This window comes from Dipodomys merriami, unplaced genomic scaffold (genome assembly GCF_024711535.1).
Source record: "Dipodomys merriami isolate MVZ:Mamm:240054 unplaced genomic scaffold, mDipMer1.0.p SCAF_12, whole genome shotgun sequence".
Classification (NCBI taxonomy): Eukaryota; Metazoa; Chordata; class Mammalia; order Rodentia; family Heteromyidae; genus Dipodomys; species Dipodomys merriami.
Genome location: NW_027202493.1, coordinates 18,860,905 through 18,872,343, shown reverse-complemented (window position 1 = coordinate 18,872,343; position 11,439 = coordinate 18,860,905).

Sequence of the window (11,439 nt, the reverse complement as noted above, 5' to 3'; positions counted from 1 at the left end):
CACACACACACACACACACGCACACACACACACACACACACACACACACACACACACACACACACACAAATGTTGAGAGCATTGGACTCTTTCTTCTTAAGGAGTCTAATTTTTTTTTGTTGTTGGTCATGGGCTTGAACTCTCAGCCTGAGTGCTGTCCCTCAGCTCTTCAGCTCAAGGCTAGCGCTCTACCACTTGAGCTACAGTACCACTTCCAGTTTTCTGGTGGTTTATTGGTGTAAGAGTTTCATGGTTTTTCCTGCCCCAGTGGACTTTGAATCACAATCCTCAGATCTCAGCCTGCTGAGTAGTTAGGATTATAGGTGTGAGCCACTGGCGCCCAGCTTAGGAGTCTAATTTTTAAGAAATGAAAGGTGAAAAATAGAAGAGCAAATGCTTTGCATGAACATATTTAATATTCAGCACTATGCACAGAAGAGTTATAGAAATAGAAATAATGAAATGGGGAATTTTTTTGCTTTAGGAGTTTATAATCTATAGACAGAAAGTAATATAACAATTCTGAGTATATTCTAAAGAAAGAGAAAAGGCAAATATAAGAAAAATATTATAACCAGAATATGGGCAAATATTTCAGTGTGAGCAGTGCAGTCCTGCCATGGGTGATCTCCAGAGCTTTCCAGCTTCTCTAGGTGTGCTACCACGTCCCTTTCCCATCACTAAGGAACTTTCCCCAACTTCTCAACCTGATTTATTTAGCAAAAAAAAATGTTTATTGTTCACTTCAATCTAATACTATTCCAAATGACAAAAACTAAATGACAAAAATACAGCAATGACACAAAATAAAAATATTTACCCTCCTTCAGATTACATTTCAGTGGGGGTAGACCTTACAAAACAAACCACGTTAAATATATAATATGCCAAAAGTTGATAAGTGGTACAGGAAAAATATAAGAATGAAAGAGGGACAGAGAGTGCTGAGGGTGAGTGGGTACAAAGTCAAGTACAATAGACAGGAACAGAAGGTAAAATGATGCCCCCACTAACACACTAGTTTCCAGGTGTAGCAGAAGGGACTTTGCAGCCATGTTAAGAATCATGAGATGGGGAAGTTATCTTGGAATATCCAGGTGAACCCAAAGTAGTCACAGAGTACTTTTTTTAATTTATTTTTTATTGTGAAAATACTGTACAGATGGGTTACAATTACATGGGCAAGATAATGAGCACATTTCTTTTTTTTTTTTTTTTTTTTTTTGGGTCTGGTCGTGGGGCCTGAACTCTGGGCCTGGGTGCTATCCCTCAGCTCTTCAGCTCAAGGCTAGCGCTGTACCACTTGAGCCACAGCACCACTTCCGGCTTTTTTCTTTTTGCTTATGTGGTGCTGAGGAATCGAACCCAGGGCCTTGAGCATGCAAGGCAAGCGCTCTACCACTGAGCCACCTTCCCAGCCCCTAATGAGCACATTTCTTATCAAGCATTGTAACCTCCTCCTTTGTTTTCCCTTCCCATCCCTTCCTCCCCCCACCCCCCCAACCCTCCTCCCCCCATCAAAGTTGTAAAGTTCATTTTTGACGTAACTACTTGTACATCTCATTGTTGCAATGGGTCCCCCTGTATCCCTATTTAAACGATTTGTTTTACCCCTTCCCCTCCACAATTATACCAACATCAAATAAAGTGAAAGAAGGGGTTATACCATGGGGGAGGGACATACAAAGCAACAAAGAAATAATCTTATAAATGCGTTAGAAACACATGCATGAAAGAAAAAAACATTTGAATACATATCTTAGGGTTCATTTCCCTAACATCAACTTAACTGACCTTTTCTGCTTTACTCAGACATATACTAGTTATTGCAAATAAGGGAAACCATGGGACCTATGTTTCTTTGGGCCTGGCTTACTTCACTTAATATAATTTTTTCCAAGCCTTTCCATTTCCTAACAAATGGGCAATGTCTTTCTTTCTGATGGAAGCATAGAATTCCATTGTGTATATATACCACATTTTCTTGATCCATTCATGTACTGAGGGGCATCTGGGTTGGTTCCATATCTTAGCTATAGTAAATAATGCTGCAGTAAACATAGTTGTGCTGGTAGCTTTAGTATGGTCTTGTTCGTGAACATTTGGGTGAATGCCCAAAAGTGGGATTGCTGGGTTATAGAGGAGCTCTATGTGGAGTCTTTTGAGGAACCTCCATACTGCTCTCCAAAGTGGTTGAACAAGTTTACACTCCCACCAACAATGAAGTAAGGTTCCCTTCTGTCCACATCCCCTGTCACAGAGTACTTAATGTAGAAAAAGTACCAGGTCCCTAAAAAAAATAAATAAAGAGGCAAAAAATATAAAGAGAGAGGTCACAATGATGACTAGAATGGAGCTAGGAGTCAAGGAATATGGGCATCCTCTCAAAGCTGTAAAAGGTAAGGAAATCAATTCTCCCCTCGGGGGGGGGGGGGCATTGTTTTACCTACTGTTCTTGACCATCTTATTTGACTTTATACCTATTCAATCAAGCTCAGCATTCTCTATACCTCTTTCATTCTTATATTTTTCCTGTACCACTGATACATTTCTGGCATATTATATGTTTCACCTATTTGTTTTGTTGATAGGTATACCTTCACACCAAAAAAAAAACCTGAACATATTTAAGATTAAAATTGGTTGTTTAGTGAAAAAATGATTAAAAATTTGGATTTGTAGAATTTGCTGATTTCCATGGTGTAAATATTCCAACAATGGTCCATTTCAAGCTACAATAGAATTATAAATTACCTCAGCTTCAAATTTCATTTCCAGGTGAGCACTTCACACAAGATTCTCCATTTACCAATTCTACATCATATTCCATGTGGGCCCAGCAGTTTCAGAATCAATTAGTCACAACGCGTGCGTGCGCGCGCGTGCGCGCGCGCGCACACACACACACACACACACACACACACACACACACACACACACACACACACACACACACCAGAAATAATAAAAATCAGTGATAACTTGTTTAACCATATGAAATTCTAGAATTTACTAAATGCTATCTAAGAAGCACTTTTAGCTCCATATCAGAATTTTGCCATCAAATAATAGAGTTGTACTTTATATTCAGTCTTCTCTGTTTTTCTTTGTCCTCAAAAACAAAAAATCAGGATCCTTGTAGAAACCAGAATATATTTCAGAGGTAAGGTATTTGTCTAGCATGTGTAAAGCCCTGTGTTTGATTCCTAACACTGTAGAAAAAATACTGGAAAATATACAATAGAATTTTTGAAGTTGGGTTAAAAAGGAATCAAATTACATATGAGATGAGTGGATCAGGAAAATAAATAAATGGATAGAAAAGGAGAAGGAAGGTTTGATCAAGCCAAAGATAAAAGGCTACACTTAAGAAGTAATGAGAGAAAAAATGAACTCTGACATGAAAAAATACTATCTTAATTTCAAGAGATCTGAGACTGTTTAGTACAATACGATTTTTTGTATGTATGTGTCAGTACTGAGGCTTGAACTCAGGACCTCACACTCTATTCAAAGCTAGAGCTCTGTCACTTGAGCTACAGCTCCACTTCCATCTTTTCCTGATTAACTGGAAGTAAGAGTCTCATGGACTTTTCTGCTGGCCCTACTTTTAAACTATGATCCTCAGATCTCAGCTTCTGAGTAGCTAGCATTACAGATGTGACCCACCAGCACCCAATCCAACACTATTTGTACGAGAGGAAAGCAAAAATGTGTATCCAGACAGACTTCATATGTGGATCTGTCTACAGGAAAATATGATCAAGGTGTTAAAGATGAATATCCTTCCTTTTCAAAGATGAAGAATAGTTGCCACATTCAATTCCACATTCCCTTGTATCTATCTATCCACAGACTTCTAAGCTGTTTATCACTGTGGGAATAATGTTCCTATGATATTACTATGACATAGGTGTGCAAGTTTCTGAATCTTTGCTTTTAATTCATTTGAATATAGATATCTATATGAATATAGATATCGACAGATAAGTGAGTGGGATTGTTGAATCATATGGTAATTCTATGTTTTACTTTTTGAGGAACTGTCATACCATATCCCACAACTACTGCACCATCTTTCATTCCTACCAGCAATGTGAAGGGCTACAATTTCTTCACACCCTGCCAGCACTTCTGACTTTTTTATAGAAACCAGCCTAATGGATGTGCAATGTAGTCTTGAGTACCATTCCAGTGATTCTAAGGGGTAGCCAGTGGTGAGATCTTTAAATCTGGATGGAATTGAGCAAGTAAAACCTACTGACAAGTTTTTATGATGACTAAATGTGTGTCCCTTAGATGGCAATCAAAAAAAAATGTTGGTCCTTCTTTTATTTCCTTGGATTTAGATTCAGCTTCCTCCCACAGAAACGATACGAAGTTCTAAAGTATGTAGATATAGGGCTGACTTCCAACTTCTGTTTTGTTTTACCTCTGTATCTTGCAACAGATGTCAAATGTGTCCTCCATTATGTCTAAATAGCACTACACCTGCAACCAGCTTTCCACTCAAATTAACTACTCATCAGCTCTATTATTAAACAAACAAGGAACAGCTGTAATACTCAAGGAATGTGTGGGATTATACTTTAAAATTACATTCCTGCCAACACTTCCAGTTTGTTGAATAACCCCCAACCAATTTTTCCAGTTAAATTAACAGAATAGTTTGGTATCCATAAAACCCTGAGATGCCTGGCAATACACCACATGATAGTTTATAAGCAAAGAATAAATGTATGACACTTCAGAAATGCTTTCAGAGACAGGTTTAAGAAGTGTTTATTTTTAATTAGGGTGTTTTCTTTCATGTCACGGTCATAAAACACTGTTCATCAGTTGTATGTCCTTGTAAAATGCTGGATGTTTGCAATAATGTGATTATTGGGCTTCTGAAAGAATCCATAGAAGACCCCAGGAACCACAAACCAATCATTTAACTATGTGATGTATAAAGTGCTTGCAACAAAACACTGAACAATGGACTTATTTTTAAAAAAAAAAAAAAAGCAGGAATAAAACCCCATAAGGAATAGGTGTTCTAGTTGTATATTCTACAATGTACCCCGACAGCCACAGATCAATAGAATATTGGAAAATTCAAACCACTTGTGGCTCACTGCTTTGTTTTTATCCTATAGTGTCATAATGTGATGAAATAAAACTACACAACTTGATAAAGTGATTTTCAGAGAAAACTCAAAAAATGTTTTTTTTTCAAAAAATGTTTTTAAAGCAAATAAAACTTCTTACAATTTTCAGTTTGCTCAACCTATTTGCATACTTCATATGCTCCTGTACCAAGTCAAGATGATTTTATGGAGAACAGGAAGGCTGGAAAAGAAACTTAAATCGAATTGGTTTAGGGCAGCACAACTCAATTGATTTGGGGGCACAACTCAAGAGTGCTGAGTTCTAATTTTAGGAATGTTTATAAAATTTTTAACACAACAGTTGTACACAAAGTTCTGGGTCTTAATAGAAAAGTTCAATGGTGCATATTTACATATATACTGCTTATATGCATCTATATGCATAACAGAATAAATAAGAAAAAATTGAGGGACACAAAGTTGGGGAAAAGAGTTCATGTGTTCAGATGAATACAATGATGGAGATGACAGGAATGGATTTGTCTAGAAAATAAATTGAAGACAGAATAATAGGATTTGGTTAAGTGATATAAGCAGTATTTACAGAAATTAGAGTTGTTAAAATTTTGTCTAGAGTTGGAAAAAAATATATTAAGTGAAGTAAGCAAGGCCCAAAGAAACATAGGTCCCATGGTTTCCCTTATTTGCAATAACTAGTATATGTCTGAGTCAAGCAGAAGAGGTCAGACAAGTTGATGTTAGGGAAATGAATCCTAAGATATGTATTCAAATGTTTTTTTTTCTTTCATGTGATTGTTTCTAACACATTTATAAGATTATTTCTTTGTTGCTTTGTATGTCCCTCCCCCACGGTATAACCCATTTTCACTGTATTTGATGTTGGTATAATTTGTGGAGGGGAAGGGAAAAAAGAAATCGTTTAAATAGGGATACAGGTGGATCCATTGCAACAATGAGATGTACAAGTCGTTATGTCAGAAACGAACTTTACAACTTTGATGGGGCGGGGGAGGATGCTTGGGAAGGCAGGGAGAGGATGGGAAGGGATGGGAAGGGGAAACAAAGGAGGAGGCTACAATGCTTGATAAGAAATGTACTCATTATCTTGCCCATGTAATTGTAACCCCTCTGTACAGTATTTTCACAATAAAAAAAATTATCTAAAGTCTGTGTATAGTGAAAAGAGAACAAAATCAGGGTATGGTGAATTGAAATCGAATTGAAATCAAATTGAAATTTGAGGAATTTCAAATTTAGAGAATTAGGAATTGACTGGGGCTGGGAAGGTAGCTCAGTGGTAGAGCGCTTGCCTTGCATGCATGAGACCCTGGGCTCGATTCCTCAGCACCACATAAGCAAAAAGAAAAAAGCCAGAAGTGGCACTGTGGCTCAAGTGGTAAAGCGCTAGCCTTGAGCTGAAGAGCTGAGGGACAGCGCCCAGGCCCCACGACCGGACCCAAAAATTTTTTTTAAAAAATTTATGTCAAGGTGATGTACAGAGGGGTTACAGTTATATAAGTAGTGATTACACTTCTTTTTTAAATATTTTTATTGTAAAGATACTGTACAGAGGGGTTACAGTTACATAAGTATGGTAATGAATACATTTCTTACTGAGCATTGTTACCTCCTCCTTTGTTTTTCCCTTACCATCCTTTCCCTTTGCACCCCCCCAATTCCTCCCTCCCCCCACAAAGTTGTAAAGTCCGTTTTCAACATAGTGTCCTGTACATCTCATTGTTACAATGGGTCAATCTGTATTCTTGTCAGTATTTTGTTATTTCCCTTCCCCTTCCCAAATTAGAAAAATGAATATACAAGATGCAGGACACAACAGAGGTTATACCATGGGGTGATTACATTTCTTGTCTAACTTGTTACCCCCTCCCTCATTTTTCTCTCTCTTTCCCTCCTTCCCCAATCCTCCCCTAAGTTGTACAGATCATTTCCAATATTTTTTTTTGTTGGTTGTGCGGCCTGAACTCTGGGCCTGGGCACTGTCCCTTGCTCTTCAGCTCAAGGCTAGTGCTATACCACTTCCAGCTTTTTCTGCTTATGTGGTGCTGAGAAATCAAACCCAGGGCCTCATGCATGCAAGGCAAGCACTCTACCACTGAACCACCTTCCCAGCCCCAACATTTTTAAATGAAAGACTGATGCTTTAATGCTGAGAGGAAGCGTCAAGAAAAAGATAGAAATGAGTAATACAGATGAAAAATGGGAAAGCAATGGACCAAATCGCTAAAGAGGAGAGCCTGGAAAAGCAAATACCAAAAGACAGCAGAGAATAAGTTCTCTTCTATTGAGATAGGAATACTTCCCCTATGGTTCCAGGACTGGAGAAACAATATTGCACCTAATTATGGAGCTTTGGACTTTTCAATACACTTTGTTGTATATGACCCTCATGAATAAAATGGAGCAAGATTATCCATATTTCATTATGAGGAAAGAACACAGAAAAGAGAAAGCCATTTATGTTACAAAGAGAGCTAGCTCTGTCAACTCATATCGCAGGGCTCCAGACTTCCTATTCTACAAAGAATAAGGTAAAATGTCCATTGTTACATTTTTTTATTCTTAAATACAAAAATATTCCTAGTTCATCATTATTCATTAAGAAAACAAAAATCAGAGGATCAGCACCTCAAAATATTTTGTCACACAAAACACTTAAATACATTGGAGAGGTCTCTATTTTCTGCTTACTTGAAACTGTAGGTCAGGGTTAGAAGAAACTCAATTAAAAGGAGGGAGCTTATTTTGAAGTAATAAAACTAAAGCTAGCATAATAAGCAGATACTCTAAGTGAAAGGTGATAAAGTTCACAATGAAAGAATTTACCAGTTGTTTAAGGATACAGGTGGACCTGTTGCAACAATGAGAAGTACAAGTTGTCATGTCCAAAACGAGCTTTACAACGTCGGTGCGGTGAGGGGGGGGGGGAAGGAATAGGATTGGGATGGGGGGGAGGGGGGAGGCTGGGAAGGGATGTGAAGGGTAAACAAAGGAGGAGGCTGCAATGCTTGGTAAGAAATGTACGCATTATCCTGCCCATGTAATTGTAACTCCTCTGAACAGTATGTTCACAAATAAAATTAAATTAAAAAAAAGAATTTAACTTTCAAGTATCTGAGATTTGGTGAAAGAAATGGGCAGCAAAAATAATAGTAAAATACCAAACTTCAAACTCTATTACAAAGCTGTAGTAATCAAAACAGCTTGGTACTGGCACAAGAACAGAACTGAGGACCAATGGAATAGAACTGAAGAGCCAGAAATGAACTTGCAGACCTAAAGCCACCTAATCTCTTATAAGGGGGCCAAAAACATAGGATGGAAGAAAGACAGCCTCTTCAGTAAATGGTGCTGGCAAAATTGGTTAAACACCTGTAGAAAACTAAAGTTAGATCCTTTTATATCACCCTGCACCAAAATCAGCTCCAGATGGATCAAAGACCTTCAAGTCAGAGCAGACATCCTGAAAACATTACAGGAAGGAATAGGAGAAACTCTAGGGTTCCTAGCAACAGGCCAAAATTTTCTGCATAAAGACCCAGAAACACAACAAATCAAAGAAAGGTTGGACAAATGGAATTGCATGAAACTGCAGAGCTTCTGCATGACAAAGGACATAGCTAACAAGATCAATAGAAAGCCCACGAATTAGGAGAAGATCTTCAATAGCCATACAATGGACAAGGGTCTCATATCTAAAATATACCTGGAACTCAAAAAATTAAATCCCTCAACAACAAATCCTCAAAGAAACAACTGCCCAATAAATAAGCGGGCTAAAGACTTAAAGAGAAACTTCTCTGAAGAGGAAAGAAGGATGGCCAATAGACACATGAAGAAGTGCTCAACTTCTCTGGCCATAAAAGAATACAGATCAAAACAACATTGAAATTCCACCTCACCCCAGTTAGAATAGCTAATCAAGAACTCTAATAACAACAGATGCTGGAGGGGATGTGGTCAAAAGGGAACCATTTTGGGAGTGTAAACTTGTTCAACCCTTTGGAAAGCAGTATGGAGGTTCCTCAAAAGACTAGAGATAGAGAGCCCTTATGTCCCAGCAATCCCACTTCTGGGCAGTTAGCCAAATGACCACAAACAAGACCATACTAAAGCTACTAGCACAACCATGTTTATCACAGCATTATTCACCATAGCTAAGATAGGGAACCAACCCAGATGCCCCTCAGTAGATTAACAGATAAAGAAAATGTTTTATATATATATATATATATATATATAATATATATATATGTATGTATATGTGTATATATATATATATATATATATATATAGTGGAATTTTTTGCTTCCATAAGAAAGAATGACAGTGCCCCATTTGTTAGGAAATGGAAAGGCTTGGAAAAAATCATATTAAGTGAAGTAAGCCTGACCCAAAGAAACATAGGTCCCATGGTTTCCCTTATTTGCCATAATTAGTATATGTCTAGGATAACCTTAGCAATGAGTAGAATAGCTAAAGTTATATACATATGACCATATAAGATGACACTAAGAAGCTGGGCACTGGTGGCTCACGCCTGTAATCCTAGCTACTCGGGAAGCTGAGATGTGAGGATCACGGTTCAAAACCAACTCGGGCAGGAAAATCCATGAGACTCTTATCTCCAATAAACCACTAGAAAACCAAAAGTGGCGCTGTTGCTCAAGCAGTATAGTGCTTGCCTTGAGCTGAAGAGTGCAGGGACAGCGCCCAAGCCCAGAATTCAAGCCCTACCGCCGACCAAAAAAAAAAAAAAAGATGACAGTAAGCAAAATGAACTCCAAGGCATGGACACAAGAAGTTTTTCTTTGTTGTTGTTTTTAATGTACTCTTTGATTTCTTGTTTCTTTTGTATGTTCTTCTCCCTATGGTATATCCCCTGTTGTCACTGTATTTGATTTAGGTACCCTGGTATTGCATATACATTTGAATTAGGGAAGGGAAGGAGAACAACAGAATGGTGAGACAAAGGACAAGGGAGAACTAATATAACAGTGATATACACAAGATAAGATGTTGGTAATGATCTGTACAACTTGCAGGGGGGAGGTAGGGGAGGGAAAATAGGGGAAAAATCAGGGAAGGTACTTATTACCTTACTTCTGTAACTGTAACCCCTCGGTACATCACCTTGACAACAATAAAAATATGATAGTAAATCAGAAAGAAAGCAAAAGAAACACCAATTAGAAAGCACTTCAAATTCAAATGGACTGTTTCAAACTATTGCATCGCTGGGACTAGACTTCAATTGGGAAAACTCTGAAGGAAATGACCTCCTAGTCCCATGAGATACCAAACATGATTTAGGTAAAAAGCTTTTAGTTTTATGGCTGGGGAGGCAGCAATAAAGAAAATGAACTTCCTGCCAGTGATTCTTTTTCAAGCCCTGCCAATTCTTGTGTCTGGGGAAGCTATAAAGAATGTCCAGCCTCATGTCAAAAGAATTGCTGTAGATTCTCCAGCTTGCCTTCATTCAAGCATCTAAACATCCACAAACCTGTTCCCAGGCAGGCCTGGAATTAAGGGCCAAAAGATCCTGTTCTGTTCTTCTGCTGTAGTTACACATCTATGTCCCAGCATAAGCAGAGCTATAAGCAATAGGTGCTATAGAAATATACAGAGCAAATGTAAACAGCTGATGAAAAGCAGAATCTTTTCTTTTTGGCAGCTATAGCAATAGGACGAAGCATATCTCTTTTGGAGCTTTCCAAACCACTTCAAAGGCAAGTTTTCTGATGTGGATCAAGAAAGCTAGGCAAATTGCCCCATAGTTCATAGCCACCAGCCAAGATATTGATGAGTGGAAGCAGTGCAGGACGAGAATCAGCCCCAGTACTGTCTCTTTCAGAGCTCTGTTTAGTCCCAATAGGTATGGGAAACATTTGAAGAAAGTAGACATGGTGTTTGGGGTCTTCAGCCAGCCCAAAGGTAGTCAAGCTCCTCAACATGGCGGCCTGCCCAGGCTCACTCTCCCCAGGCCACACTTCTTCCCCTATCAAAATCTACCAGTCCTCTGTTGACTTTCTTCGGACTACACTAACCAGTTTTCGACAGGTAAGTGGATTTCTGCTGTTATTTTAAGGGGCATTGGACATGGAAGGGTTTGCTAATGATTACCAAAATCAGTTCTGTCCTTTTCAAAGTGGACCAAGGCCCAGTTAGAGTTAACGTTTTATATTATCCTTCTCGGTCCTTTCTTTTCTTCCTCTTTCTTACTATTTCTTCTATCTTTTTTGTACTGGAGATTATATTCAAGGCTTTGCGGCACCACAGATTGAATTTAGGGCTTTGTGCTTGCTAG